At 63.7% G+C, this 13,617-nt stretch overlaps 2 long non-coding RNA genes across 2 annotated transcripts; both read left to right on the top strand.

Annotated features, from left to right (window-relative positions):
* Positions 1–557: 557 nt before the first annotated feature.
* Positions 558–3,408, top strand: LOC142359426 (uncharacterized). Its single transcript, XR_012762345.1, has 2 exons — positions 558–1,446; positions 2,677–3,408. It is a non-coding gene; the product is annotated as an uncharacterized LOC142359426 (long non-coding RNA).
* A 7,446-nt stretch (positions 3,409–10,854) lies between these two features.
* Positions 10,855–13,167, top strand: LOC142359428 (uncharacterized). The gene is made up of 2 exons (XR_012762347.1): positions 10,855–11,204; positions 12,435–13,167. It is a non-coding gene; the product is annotated as an uncharacterized LOC142359428 (long non-coding RNA).
* Positions 13,168–13,617: the final 450 nt, after the last annotated feature.

Below are 13,617 nucleotides of genomic sequence, written 5' to 3'. Positions count from 1 at the left end.
ACGGGCAACTTGGAGTCTCTCCAGGCGCTTTCTGCCAGAGGCTCCATTCTGCCCCTGGACCCACATAAAACTGAGGGAGCATGACGCTGAGGCCTGTAAATGGCAAAGGGAGAGCAGGAGGTGTGCAGCAAGGGGCAGGAGGGAAGGTTTGAGCATCCCCAACAAGACAGAGCTGTGACCTGATCCCCTCTGTGTGAAAAGCATTCAGAGTTTAGCTTTTCTCTGTGAGGAACAACAAAGCTACAGGCCTGTGCACCCAAAGGGATAGAAGGGGAGGCGTGGGCATCCATGAGAAGAGAGAGCTTGGACTCGATCCACTCCACGTGAAAATTCTTCAGACGCTACGCACATGTGGCTTCTGGTCCCACATAAAACTGAGGAGCACAAGGCTGAGGCCCACACGAGGCCAAGGGAGAGCAGGAGATGTGCAGCAAGGGACAGGGGGGGAGGATCGGGCATGGGGCACCTCAGCCCAGCCCCAGGTCCATCCTCCTGCCCAGCTCTGCTGCCCTAAGGTGGCCCCTGAGCTTGGGTCCTGAGCGCTCCCTTTCCAGGACGGCTACAAGACAGTGCTGAGGCTGTTCCTTATCTCAGCACCCAGGGAAAGTTCACTGCCTCGCAAGGAGTCCTCCTGTCCCTGGCACCCCAGCTTCCAGCCAGTTTAACCCCTTCTTGCCATTGGGTGTCCTTGCCCTTCAGGCCAGATGGATCCTCGCTGACCAGTGACCCCTGTGGAGCAGTTACAGTCAGAATTAGCCCTTCAAGGGTCCCACGCCACCCCAAAACCACCCAAGAAACCCAGCAGCACCCCAAACTGCTGCCACTGCTCGTGGCTGTGCCCACCACCTGCGGCCCCCATCCTCTTGGCACCTCCCTGCAGAGATGTGCCTGAACTCGGTGAGGTTCCTGCTGGGCCACTTCTGCAGCCCCCCCAGGTCCCTCTGGACACCAGCACACCCACTGGGGTACCGGCCAGCCCCTGCCCCAGTTTGGTGGGTGCCAGCGGTGCCTGGTGCCAGCCCGTCCCTGCTGGGCTCGGGCACTGAGGGGGTTGCACCCCCAGCCGCGAGATGGGTGGATGAACCACGACTCCAGGGACAGAGAAAACATTTAATATTTGAACAATTCAGATGGGAGGGCAGCCCAGGGGGGTTCCCATCCCCGCACGCCCCAGCCGCTCAGTGGTAGGGGATCCCCTTGTCCTTGTGGAACCATCGCTGCCACTACTGGGACTTGCAGCATCGGTCACGTAGGGGCTGAAAGTGGCATCTCCACCAGGCCTTGAGGCGTCGCCAGCCCTTCTGCAGGCACCGTCCTGCCCTGCATGGAGACCAGGCCGCTCGGCCATGCGCCCTGCCTGTGGGCTCCAGTTGCTGGGGTCCGGTCTCTGCCTGGGTGCTGCTGTTGGAAGCAGCAGAGATGCTGCTGGCCGGTCGTCCCAGGGAGGTAATGATGTCTGCCACCTCTGAGCTGCTTCTTTCTGGCCCCGTGGGGCTGCTCCTCTCGAGCCCCTTGGGACTGGTCCTTTCTGGTGCCATGGGGCTGATCCTCTTTGACACTGTCGGGCTCCTCACGCTCTGCCCCGTGGGGCTGCTCCTTTGCAGCTCCATGGAGCTGCTCCTTTCCAGCTCCATGGAGCTGAGGGTCTCCGGGCTCATTGCTCTGTCCCAGTGTAGGACCCCATCCACAGCCTCGTCCACGTTGTCATCAGTGCATGGCACGTCTTCTGCGAGGCTCTGGGGCCACACTGCCAGAGGGCCGTCCTCCTCCGTCTTGGTGGGGGGACGTGGGAGCTCCCCAGGGGAGGTCCCACCACAGGCTCCCCTGCTTCCCCCCTCTCCCCCTTGATCCTGAGCCTGCAGTGCCTGCAGCAGCTCGCGTCGCTGCTGCGTTGACAGCGGGTTGTCCCGGATGGCGCGGATGAACTCTGGGATGAGCTGCGCCATGGTCATGGGCATGTGTGGGGAGCTGGTGGGGGGTGGCTGCACATGTCTGGGGCTCTGTACCCTGTCCTCCTTGTCCCCGGGGTCCTGGTCTTCCTCTGCCCCCGACACTGGCTGCAGTGGGTGGTCCTGGCCACGGTCTGGCTCCGCCTGCCCCACCGAGATGCAAAGAGGCTTGCGGGACTGGGAGGGTGCTGAGCGGTTGAGTGCCGGCGGCTCCATCATCGCACCACGCCAGGAATGTGAGAAGGCGTAGACCGAGCCCATGGAAATGGAGCTGCTGTGTGACAGGGGGACCAGGGAGGTCAGCAAGGCCAGCGGGGCTGTGCTCCACTCCTCCGTGCTGTCCCTGCAGAGGAGGAGAGAGAAGAGACCCCGCTGCACCCCGGCCCCTCCACCAGGACCCACGGGCAGCAGCCCGACCTCGGCCGGCGGGCAGGGCTGGGCAGTGCGGGCAGGGGCAGGGCATGGGGAGAGGGGTCTGGGGCAGGATTTGGGGACTCCCCCAGCACTCACACTGTCTCCACGCTCGGCAAGGCCTTCACCGCTCTTACATTAGCAGTGGGAGAATCTACAGAGGGAGGAGATGGAGTGAGCGGCCGTCAGCCCCCGGCACAGCCCCGGCTCAGCGCTGCCGTGGGGTGTTGGCTGTTTGCAGGGCGCTTGGTGCTGGGGCCACTCACCTCTCCGGTTCTGTTCCCAGGCTCTCACCACGTTCATCCCGACGTTCCAGGTGCTTCCAGAAACGCTGCAGGGCAACCAGGAGATAACGCCAGACTGAAGCCCCCAGCCAGCTGCCTGCTCTCGCAGAGCCCTTTTATAGCAGGCAGGCACACCCCCCTTTATGACACCGTGAGCCATGCCAGGCCCCCTTTGTGACACCGCGGGGCAGTCCGAGCTGTGCAGGCACAGGGTACGGGTGCCGGGTACAGGGCACAGGCACAGGGTGCCGGGACATTCCAGCACTGGGAGGCGCATTCAGCAGAAGCCACTCGCCTCGCTAGCACCAGGGAATCTGCCACTCGGCCTGGACCTGCTCGACCCAAACCCCTGCGCACTGTGGGAGGAGAGAAGGTCCCTGGGACACATCTAAGGAACTGGCCGGGAAAAACAGTCTGGGCTCTTCCCTCCTCGGGACAGGGAAAACCTATCCACGGGATCGATTCTGCTCAAGCACCTGCATGCACCTGGTGGGTAATGTGGAAGGATGGGGGAGTCCAGGGTGTACCTCGAGGGGTGCAGCTGTGGCTGAAGGACAGGAGGAAAGGAACAAAGAAACAGGATGCCAGACCCCAACTGCTAGCCAAGCGTGAAGATTGGGTGAACGACACAAGATGATCAATCAGAAGCACAAAGGAACCGCGTGCCAAGAGACCCTCACCAATGAGATTCAAGGGGTGAGGGAGAAGGGAATATAAAAATGTTATGGATACCCAGTAAAGTGCTTCTGCTTCTGTCTGCTTTCTATTGCTGTGCTTGCTTCCTTTTTGACTGCCGTAACATATTGTGGCATGCTGCCACACCTTTCCACCTCCATGGAGCTGAGGGTCTCTGGGCCCGCTTCTCTGTCTTTGTGTAGGACCCCATCCAAAGCTTCGTCCACGTCCTCGTCAATCCATGGCAGCTGTGCTCCAGGGCTCTGGGGCCACACTCTGGCCCTCAGCTGTTGCAGCTGGACCTGCTCCTCTGTCTTGGTGGGTGGACATGGGAGCTCCCCAGGGGGGGTCCCACCGCAGGCTCCCACACCATCTCCTGCTCCCCCTCGATGCCGGGCCAGCAGTGCCTGCAGCAGCTTGCATTGCTGCTCTGTTGACACCTGCTTGGCCCGGATGAGCTCTGGGACGAGCTGCCCCGTGCCCATGGTCATGGCTGAGGGGCTGCTGGGGTGCGGCTTCACTTCTGCGGAGCTCTGTGCCCTGTCCTCCTTGACCCTGGAGATCTGCTCTTGCTCTGTCCCTGACACTGGCTGCAGTGGGGGGTCCTGGCCACGGTCTGGATCCGGCTCCCCAGCTGACCCCCCCAACAGTCCTGGGGGACTAGGAGGCTTCTGAGTGGTTGAGTGCTGCCAGCTCCGCCATCGCTCTGGGCCAGGGTCCAGGAAGGAGTAGAGCGAGCCCATGGAAATGGAGCTGCTCTGCGACAGGGTGGCCAGGGAGTCCATGGAGGCCAGCGGGGTCCGCGGGGACAGGCGCTCCCTGCTCCACGCCTTCGTGCTGGCACTGCAGAGGAGAGGGAAGAGACCCCGCTGCACCCTGGCCCCTCCAGTGGGACCCACGGGCAGCACCCTGACCTCGGCCGGCGGGCAGGGCTGGGCAGCGCGGGCAGGGGCAGGACATGAGGAGAGGGTCAGCCCGTGGGCAGTCGTTGCCGGGGTCCAGTCTGTGCCGGGGTGCTGCTGGCCGGTCCCATGGACCTGCTCCTGCCTGGCCCTATGGGGCTCCTCATGTCCAGTTTTGGCTGCTCTTCTTCAGCCCCGTGGGACTGGTCCAGCCCGGCCCCATGGAGCTGCTCCTCTTCACTTCCATTGGGCTCCTCCTCTCCAGCTCCACCGGGCTCCTCCTGCCCCTGCCCGGGGGCTGCTCCTGCCCGACGCCATGGAGCTGCTCCTTTGGAGTCCTCCGGAGCGGATTCTCTCCGGGTTCCGAGCTTCGCAAGCCCCGGCCGCTCAGTGGTAGGGGCACCCGTTGTCCTTGTGGGACCATCGCTGCCAACACGGGGGCTTGCAGCATCAGATGTGTCGGGGCCGGCAGCGGTGTCTCCACCAGGCCTTGAGGCATCTCCAGAGCCGGGCGCAGCCCTCCCGCAGGCACCATGCTGCCCTGCATGGCCCTGGGGATGCCTGGCCACGCGCCCTGCCTGTGGGCACCTGCTGCTGGGGTCTGGTCTCTGCCAGGGTGCTCCTGCCCAGAGCAGCAGGGATGGTGCTGGCCGGTCCTCCCATGGAGGTAATCATGTCTGGTCCCATGGAGCTGCTTCTGTCTGGCCCCGTGGGGCTGCTCCTCTCGAGCCCCTTGAGACTGGTCGTTCCCGGCCCCATTGGGCTGCTCCTCTTCAGTGTTGTCGGGCTTGTCTTCCGCTCCACGGGACGGTTCTTCTTCTGTACTATCGGGCTTCTCTTGTCCAGCTGCATCCCCGGGCTTCTCCGGCCTGGCTCCATGGGGCTGCTCCTCTTCGATACTATCGCGATTCTCACGCTCTGCCCCATAGACCTGCTGCTTGCTAACGCCATGGAGCTGCTCCTTTCCACCTCCATGGAGCTGAATGTCTCCAGGCCCACTGCTCTGTCCCAGTGTAGGACCCCATCCACAGCCTCGTCCACGTCCTCGTCCTTCCATGGCAAGTCTACCGCGAGGCTCTGGGGCCACACTGCCAGATGGACCTGCTCCTCCGTCTTGGTGTGGGGAAGTGAGGGCTCCCCGGGAGGGATCCCGCCCCAGGCTTCCCTGTCACCCCCCTCTCCCCCTTGACGCTGGGCCCGCAGCTCCCGCAGCAGCTCGCGTTGCTGCTCAGTTGACACCTGGTTGGCCCGGATGGCACAGATGAACGCCGGGATGAGCCGCCCCATGGTATTGGCCATGGCTAGGTGGCCGCTGCGGTGCGGCTTCACATGTCTGGGGCTCTGTGCCCTGTCCTCCTTGTCCCCGGGAACCTGCTCTTGCTCTGTCCCCGACCCTGGCTGCAGTGGGTGGCCCTAGCCAGAGTCCATCTCCAGCTCCCCACCGAGCCCCCAGTAGCCTCTGGGCATCAGGCTGAGGGCCCGTACTAGCACCCCGTCCCTCCCCAGCCTTGTTCTCCTCCCCAGGGCGAGGACTTTCACTTGGTGAACTCCAGGAGGGTCCTGCTGACCCATTTCTCCAGCCCATCCAGGTCCCTCTGGACACCAGCACACCCACTGGGGTACCGGCCAGCCCCTGCCCCAGTTTGGTGGGTGCCAGCGGTGCCTGGTGCCAGCCCGTCCCTGCTGGGCTCGGGCACTGAGGGGGTTGCACCCCCACCCGCGTGATGGCTGGATGAACCACGACACCGGGGACAGAGAAAACATTTAATATTTGAACAATTCAGATGGGAGGGCAGCCCAGGGGGGTTCCCATCCCCGCACGCCCCAGCCGCTCAGTGGTAGGGGATCCCCTTGTCCTTGTGGAACCATCGCTGCCACTACTGGGACTTGCAGCATCGGTCACGTAGGGGCTGAAAGTGGCATCTCCACCAGGCCTTGAGGCGTCGCCAGCCCTTCCGCAGGCACCGTCCTGCCCTGCATGGAGACCAGGCCGCTCGGCCATGCGCCCTGCCTGTGGGCTCCAGTTGCTGGGGTCTGGTCTCTGCCTGGGTGCTGCTGTTGGAAGCAGCAGAGATGCTGCTGGCCGGTCGTCCCAGGGAGGTAATGATGTCTGCCACCTCTGAGCTGCTTCTTTCTGGCCCCGTGGGGCTGCTCCTCTCGAGCCCCTTGGGACTGGTCCTTTCTGGTGCCATGGGGCTGATCCTCTTTGACACTGTCGGGCTCCTCACGCTCTGCCCTGTGGAGGTGCTGATTCCTGACACCATGGAGCTGCTCCTTTCCAGCTCCATGGAGCTGAGGGTCTCCGGGCTCATTGCTCTGTCCCAGTGTAGGACCCCATCCACAGCCTCGTCCACGTTGTCATCAGTGCATGGCACGTCTTCTGCGAGGCTCTGGGGCCACACTGCCAGAGGGCCGTCCTCCTCCGTCTTGGTGGGGGGACGTGGGAGCTCCCCAGGGGAGGTCCCACCACAGGCTCCCCTGCTTCCCCCCTCTCCCCCTTGATCCTGAGCCTGCAGTGCCTGCAGCAGCTCGCGTCGCTGCTGCGTTGACAGCGGGTTGTCCCGGATGGCGCGGATGAACTCTGGGATGAGCTGCGCCATGGTCATGGGCATGTGTGGGGAGCTGGTGGGGGGTGGCTGCACATGTCTGGGGCTCTGTACCCTGTCCTCCTTGTCCCCGGGGTCCTGGTCTTCCTCTGCCCCCGACACTGGCTGCAGTGGGTGGTCCTGGCCACAGTCTGGCTCCGCCTGCCCCACCGAGATGCAAAGAGGCTTGCGGGACTGGGAGGGTGCTGAGCGGTTGAGTGCCGGCGGCTCCATCATCGCACCACGCCAGGAATGTGAGAAGGCGTAGACAGAGCCCATGGAAATGAAGCTGCTGTGTGACAGGGGGACCAGGGAGGTCAGCAAGGCCAGCGGGGCTGTGCTCCACTCCTCCGTGCTGTCCCTGCAGAGGAGGAGAGAGAAGAGACCCCGCTGCACCCCGGCCCCTCCACCAGGACCCACGGGCAGCAGCCCGACCTCGGCCGGCGGGCAGGGCTGGGCAGTGCGGGCAGGGGCAGGGCATGGGGAGAGGGGTCTGGGGCAGGATTTGGGGACTCCCCCAGCACTCACACTGTCTCCACGCTCGGCAAGGCCTTCACCGCTCTTACATTAGCAGTGGGAGAATCTACAGAGGGAGGAGATGGAGTGAGCGGCCGTCAGCCCCCGGCACAGCCCCGGCTCAGCGCTGCCGTGGGGTGTTGGCTGTTTGCAGGGCGCTTGGTGCTGGGGCCACTCACCTCTCCGGTTCTGTTCCCAGGCTCTCACCACGTTCATCCTACGTTCCAGGTGCTTCCAGAAACGCTGCAGGGCAACCAGGAGATAACGCCAGACTGAAGCCCCCAGCCAGCTGCCTGCTCTCGCAGAGCCCTTTTATAGCAGGCAGGCACACCCCCCTTTATGACACCGTGAGCCATGCCAGGCCCCCTTTGTGACACCGCGGGGCAGTCCGAGCTGTGCAGGCACAGGGTACGGGTGCCGGGTACAGGGCACAGGCACAGGGTGCCGGGACATTCCAGCACTGGGAGGCGCATTCAGCAGAAGCCACTCGCCTCGCTAGCACCAGGGAATCTGCCACTCGGCCTGGACCTGCTCGACCCAAACCCCTGCGCACTGTGGGAGGAGAGAAGGTCCCTGGGACACATCTAAGGAACTGGCCGGGAAAAACAGTCTGGGCTCTTCCCTCCTCGGGACAGGGAAAACCTATCCACGGGATCGATTCTGCTCAAGCACCTGCATGCACCTGGTGGGTAATGTGGAAGGATGGGGGAGTCCAGGGTGTACCTCGAGGGGTGCAGCTGTGGCTGAAGGACAGGAGGAAAGGAACAAAGAAACAGGATGCCAGACCCCAACTGCTAGCCAAGCGTGAAGATTGGGTGAACGACACAAGATGATCAATCAGAAGCACAAAGGAACCGCGTGCCAAGAGACCCTCACCAATGAGATTCAAGGGGTGAGGGAGAAGGGAATATAAAAATGTTATGGATACCCAGTAAAGTGCTTCTGCTTCTGTCTGCTTTCTATTGCTGTGCTTGCTTCCTTTTTGACTGCCGTAACATATTGTGGCATGCTGCCACACCTTTCCACCTCCATGGAGCCGAGGGTCTCTGGGCCCGCTTCTCTGTCTTTGTGTAGGACCCCATCCAAAGCTTCGTCCACGTCCTCGTCAATCCATGGCAGCTGTGCTCCAGGGCTCTGGGGCCACACTCTGGCCCTCAGCTGTTGCAGCTGGACCTGCTCCTCTGTCTTGGTGGGTGGACATGGGAGCTCCCCAGGGGGGGTCCCACCGCAGGCTCCCACACCATCTCCTGCTCCCCCTCGATGCCGGGCCAGCAGTGCCTGCAGCAGCTTGCATTGCTGCTCTGTTGACACCTGCTTGGCCCGGATGAGCTCTGGGACGAGCTGCCCCGTGCCCATGGTCATGGCTGAGGGGCTGCTGGGGTGCGGCTTCACTTCTGCGGAGCTCTGTGCCCTGTCCTCCTTGACCCTGGAGATCTGCTCTTGCTCTGTCCCTGACACTGGCTGCAGTGGGGGGTCCTGGCCACGGTCTGGATCCGGCTCCCCAGCTGACCCCCCCAACAGTCCTGGGGGACTAGGAGGCTTCTGAGTGGTTGAGTGCTGCCAGCTCCGCCATCGCTCTGGGCCAGGGTCCAGGAAGGAGTAGAGCGAGCCCATGGAAATGGAGCTGCTCTGCGACAGGGTGGCCAGGGAGCCCAGGGAGTCCATGGAGGCCAGCAGGTTCTGCGGGGACAGGCGCTCCCTGCTCCACGCCTTCGTGCTGGCACTGCAGAGGAGAAGGAAGAGACCCCGCTGCACCCTGGCCCCTCCAGTGGGACCCACGGGCAGCACCCTGACCTCGGCCGGCGGGCAGGGCTGGGCAGCGCGGGCAGGGGCAGGACATGAGGAGAGGGTCAGCCCGTGGGCAGTCGTTGCCGGGGTCCAGTCTGTGCCGGGGTGCTGCTGGCCGGTCCCATGGACCTGCTCCTGCCTGGCCCTATGGGGCTCCTCATGTCCAGTTTTGGCTGCTCTTCTTCAGCCCCGTGGGACTGGTCCAGCCCGGCCCCATGGAGCTGCTCCTCTTCACTTCCATTGGGCTCCTCCTCTCCAGCTCCACCGGGCTCCTCCTGCCCCTGCCCGGGGGCTGCTCCTGCCCGACGCCATGGAGCTGCTCCTTTGGAGTCCTCCGGAGCGGATTCTCTCCGGGTTCCGAGCTTCGCAAGCCCCGGCCGCTCAGTGGTAGGGGCACCCGTTGTCCTTGTGGGACCATCGCTGCCAACACGGGGGCTTGCAGCATCAGATGTGTCGGGGCCGGCAGCGGTGTCTCCACCAGGCCTTGAGGCATCTCCAGAGCCGGGCGCAGCCCTCCCGCAGGCACCATGCTGCCCTGCATGGCCCTGGGGATGCCTGGCCACGCGCCCTGCCTGTGGGCACCTGCTGCTGGGGTCTGGTCTCTGCCAGGGTGCTCCTGCCCAGAGCAGCAGGGATGGTGCTGGCCGGTCCTCCCATGGAGGTAATCATGTCTGGTCCCATGGAGCTGCTTCTGTCTGGCCCCGTGGGGCTGCTCCTCTCGAGCCCCTTGAGACTGGTCGTTCCCGGCCCCATTGGGCTGCTCCTCTTCAGTGTTGTCGGGCTTGTCTTCCGCTCCACGGGACGGTTCTTCTTCTGTACTATCGGGCTTCTCTTGTCCAGCTGCATCCCCGGGCTTCTCCGGCCTGGCTCCATGGGGCTGCTCCTCTTCGATACTATCGCGATTCTCACGCTCTGCCCCATAGACCTGCTGCTTGCTAACGCCATGGAGCTGCTCCTTTCCACCTCCATGGAGCTGAATGTCTCCAGGCCCACTGCTCTGTCCCAGTGTAGGACCCCATCCACAGCCTCGTCCACGTCCTCGTCCTTCCATGGCAAGTCTACCGCGAGGCTCTGGGGCCACACTGCCAGATGGACCTGCTCCTCCGTCTTGGTGTGGGGAAGTGAGGGCTCCCCGGGAGGGATCCCGCCCCAGGCTTCCCTGTCACCCCCCTCTCCCCCTTGACGCTGGGCCCGCAGCTCCCGCAGCAGCTCGCGTTGCTGCTCAGTTGACACCTGGTTGGCCCGGATGGCACAGATGAACGCCGGGATGAGCCGCCCCATGGTATTGGCCATGGCTAGGTGGCCGCTGCGGTGCGGCTTCACATGTCTGGGGCTCTGTGCCCTGTCCTCCTTGTCCCCGGGAACCTGCTCTTGCTCTGTCCCCGACCCTGGCTGCAGTGGGTGGCCCTAGCCAGAGTCCATCTCCAGCTCCCCACCGAGCCCCCAGTAGCCTCTGGGCATCAGGCTGAGGGCCCGTACTAGCACCCCGTCCCTCCCCAGCCTTGTTCTCCTCCCCAGGGCCAGGACTTTCACTTGGTGAACTCCAGGAGGGTCCTGCTGACCCATTTCTCCAGCCCACCCAGGTCCCTCTGGACACCAGCACACCCACTGGGGTACCGGCCAGCCCCTGCCCCAGTTTGGTGGGTGCCAGCGGTGCCTGGTGCCAGCCCGTCCCTGCTGGGCTCGGGCACTGAGGGGGTTGCACCCCCACCCGCGTGATGGCTGGATGAACCACGACACCGGGGACAGAGAAAACATTTAATATTTGAACAATTCAGATGGGAGGGCAGCCCAGGGGGGTTCCCATCCCCGCACGCCCCAGCCGCTCAGTGGTAGGGGATCCCCTTGTCCTTGTGGAACCATCGCTGCCACTACTGGGACTTGCAGCATCGGTCACGTAGGGGCTGAAAGTGGCATCTCCACCAGGCCTTGAGGCGTCGCCAGCCCTTCCGCAGGCACCGTCCTGCCCTGCGTGGAGACCAGGCCGCTCGGCCATGCGCCCTGCCTGTGGGCTCCAGTTGCTGGGGTCTGGTCTCTGCCTGGGTGCTGCTGTTGGAAGCAGCAGAGATGCTGCTGGCCGGTCGTCCCAGGGAGGTAATGATGTCTGCCACCTCTGAGCTGCTTCTTTCTGGCCCCGTGGGGCTGCTCCTCTCGAGCCCCTTGGGACTGGTCCTTTCTGGTGCCATGGGGCTGCTCCTCTTTGACACTGTCGGGCTCCTCACGCTCTGCCCTGTGGAGGTGCTGATTCCTGACACCATGGAGCTGCTCCTTTCCAGCTCCATGGAACTGAGGGTCTCCGGGCTCATTGCTCTGTCCCAGTGTAGGACCCCATCCACAGCCTCGTCCACGTTGTCATCAATGCATGGCACGTCTTCTCCGAGGCTCTGGGGCCACACTGCCAGAGGGACGTCCTCCTCCGTCTTGGTGGGGGGACGTGGGAGCTCCCCAGGGGAGGTCCCACCACAGGCTCCCCTGCTTCCCCCCTCTCCCCCTTGATCCTGAGCCTGCAGTGCCTGCAGCAGCTCGCGCCGCTGCTGTGTTGACAGCGGGTTGTCCCGGATGGCGCGGATGAACTCTGGGATGAGCTGCGCCACGGTCATGGGCATGTGTGGGGAGCTGGGGGGGGGTGGCTGCACATGTCTGGGGCTCTGTACCCTGTCCTCCTTGTCCCCGGGGTCCTGGTCTTCCTCTGCCCCCGACACTGGCTGCAGTGGGTGGTCCTGGCCACGGTCTGGCTCCGCCTGCCCCACCGAGATGCAAAGAGGCTTGCGGGACTGGGAGGGTGCTGAGCGGTTGAGTGCCGGCGGCTCCATCATCGCACCACGCCAGGAATGTGAGAAGGCGTAGACCGAGCCCATGGAAATGGAGCTGCTGTGTGACAGGGGGACCAGGGAGGTCAGCAAGGCCAGCGGGGCTGTGCTCCACTCCTCCGTGCTGTCCCTGCAGAGGAGGAGAGAGAAGAGACCCCGCTGCACCCCGGCCCCTCCACCGGGACCCACGGGCAGCAGCCCGACCTCGGCCGGCGGGCAGGGCTGGGCAGTGCGGGCAGGGGCAGGGCATGGGGAGAGGGGTCTGGGGCAGGATTTGGGGACTCCCCCAGCACTCACACTGTCTCCACGCTCGGCATGGCCTTCACCGCTCTTCCATTAGCAGTGGGAGAATCTACAGAGGGAGGAGATGGAGTGAGCGGCCGTCAGCCCCCGGCACAGCCCCGGCTCAGCGCTGCCGTGGGGTGTTGGCTGTTTGCAGGGCGCTTGGTGCTGGGGCCACTCACCTCTCCGGTTCTGTTGCCAGGCTCTCACCACGTTCATCCCGACGTTCCAGGTGCTTCCAGAAACGCTGCAGGGCAACCAGGAGATAACGGCAGACTGAAGCCCCCAGCCAGCTGCCTGCTCTCGCAGAGCCCTTTTATAGCAGGCAGGCACACCCCCCTTTATGACACCGTGAGCCATGCCAGGGCCCCCTTTGTGACACCGCGGGGCAGTCCGAGCTGTGCAGGCACAGGGTACGGGTGCCGGGTACAGGGCACAGGCACAGGGTGCCGGGACATTCCAGCACTGGGAGGCGCATTCAGCAGAAGCCACTCGCCTCGCTAGCACCAGGGAATCTGCCACTCGGCCTGGACCTGCTCGACCCAAACCCCTGCGCACTGTGGGAGGAGAGAAGGTCCCTGGGACACATCTAAGGAACTGGCCGGGAAAAACAGTCTGGGCTCTTCCCTCCTCGGGACAGGGAAAACCTATCCACGGGATCGATTCTGCTCAAGCACCTGCACGCATCTGGTGGGTAATGTGGAAGGATGGGGGAGTCCAGGGTGTACCTGGAGGGGTGCAGCTGTGGCTGAAGGACAGGAGGAAAGGAACAAAGAAACAGGATGCCAGACCCCAACTGCTAGCCAAGCGTGAAGATTGGGTGAACGACACAAGATGATCAATCAGAAGCACAAAGGAACCGCGTGCCAAGAGACCCTCACCAATGAGATTCAAGGGGTGAGGGAGAAGGGAATATAAAAATGTTATGGATACCCAGTAAAGTGCTTCTGCTTCTGTCTGCTTTCTATTGCTGTGCTTGCTTCGTTTTTGACTGCCGTAACATATTGTGGCATGCTGCCACACCTTTCCACCTCCATGGAGCTGAGGGTCTCTGGGCCCACTTCTCTGTCCTTGTGTAGGACCCCATCCAAAGCTTCGTCCACGTCCTCGTCAATCCATGGCAGCTGTGCTCCAGGGCTCTGGGGCCACACTCTGGCCCTCAGCTGTTGCAGCTGGACCTGCTCCTCTGTCTTGGTGAGTGGACATGGGAGCTCCCCAGGGGAGGTCCCACCACAGGCTCCCCTGCTTCCCCCCTCTCCCCCTTGATCCTGAGCCTGCAGTGCCTGCAGCAGCTCGCGTCGCTGCTGCGTTGACAGCGGGTTGTCCCGGATGGCGCGGATGAACTCTGGGATGAGCTGCGCCACGGTCATGGGCATGTGTGGGGAGCTGGTGGGGGGTGGCTGCACGTTTGGGGC

This window comes from Opisthocomus hoazin, unplaced genomic scaffold (assembly GCF_030867145.1).
Source record: "Opisthocomus hoazin isolate bOpiHoa1 unplaced genomic scaffold, bOpiHoa1.hap1 HAP1_SCAFFOLD_268, whole genome shotgun sequence".
NCBI lineage: Eukaryota > Metazoa > Chordata > Aves > Opisthocomiformes > Opisthocomidae > Opisthocomus > Opisthocomus hoazin.
This window is presented reverse-complemented; position numbering and strand designations above follow the sequence as displayed.